This window comes from Arachis ipaensis, chromosome B07 (genome assembly GCF_000816755.2).
Source record: "Arachis ipaensis cultivar K30076 chromosome B07, Araip1.1, whole genome shotgun sequence".
NCBI lineage: Eukaryota > Viridiplantae > Streptophyta > Magnoliopsida > Fabales > Fabaceae > Arachis > Arachis ipaensis.
In genome coordinates, this window is record NC_029791.2 from 65,788,346 (window position 1) to 65,789,377 (window position 1,032).

Here is a 1,032-nt window from a genome sequence, read left to right on the forward strand (position 1 = left end):
TTTCTCCATTATTATGCTCTCTCCATTACTATTACTGAGCTTGATGTTTATTTGGACTGCTGTTTAATGCTTGCAAGTGACTAGCTTAAGAGGAGCTGAACAGATGTAAGCTGCTGTTAAAAGGTTAGTACACCTCCTGTCACGTCGTCTTGCCTGTTGCTTCGGTATGTCGTTTTGGTAGGTCCTTTGTCCTCTGATCCTTTGCTGTGTTGTTGAGTTGTTATTGCCTTAGTTATTTTTTTGTAATTTGCTGTGTCTTTGTTGCTATTACTGTTGTGTTATTATTGCTGTTGCTGTTTTGTTGAATTTGTTGCTATGTTGTTGAGTTTTTGTTGTTATTGATATATTAGTAGACTAGATTGGCCATATAGCAGTAGAAACTTTGGACTTTGCAGGCTATATGTTGGTAGAATTGACATTCTATAGCTGTTTAAAAAACTCATCCCTCAATCTTTATGCTCCATTTTTAAGATGTATATCAAATTGGCTCATGCCCATGTTTTAGCTAGAATAATCGATACCTCGTCAAGTATATAACAACAACAAAGCCTTGTCCCACTAAGTGGGGTCGGCTACATGAATCAAACGACACCATTGAGCTCTGTCATGTATCATGTCTACAGAGAGACCGTTTACATGTAGATCTCGACCTCGTCGAGTACATAATGACCTTTTTTTCCCACTTAAATAATAATGCATCATAAAAGCCCTCATTCTCTTGTATATATGGCTTGCTGTAATTTGCGCAGCTTCAAGGTTGTTATGAATAATATTGTTTAGAAATCATGAATTAGCTAATAAGTGATTATATAAGTCCCTATGAAATTTGTTCCTTGATTATATAAATTGAATCTTTCATAGTATAAAATAAACATCAATTTAGTTTCCAAGCGTATATTTTAGACTAGGGGTGTTAATGGATTGGGTTTGGCTTAGCCCTGAGCTATCTTGATAGTTGATAATATCAACTGGTCTTGTTTTTGGACCCTTACGTGATACTAAATCTGAAAATTCCTAATATTTTTAGGCCAA

At 35.4% G+C, this 1,032-nt stretch overlaps 1 long non-coding RNA gene across 1 annotated transcript; it reads right to left on the minus strand.

The window, feature by feature from the left end:
• Nucleotides 438-795, minus strand: LOC110264640. The gene is made up of 2 exons (XR_002350811.1): nucleotides 651-795; nucleotides 438-521 (listed from the first exon to the last, which is right to left on the minus strand). It is a non-coding gene; the product is annotated as an uncharacterized LOC110264640 (long non-coding RNA).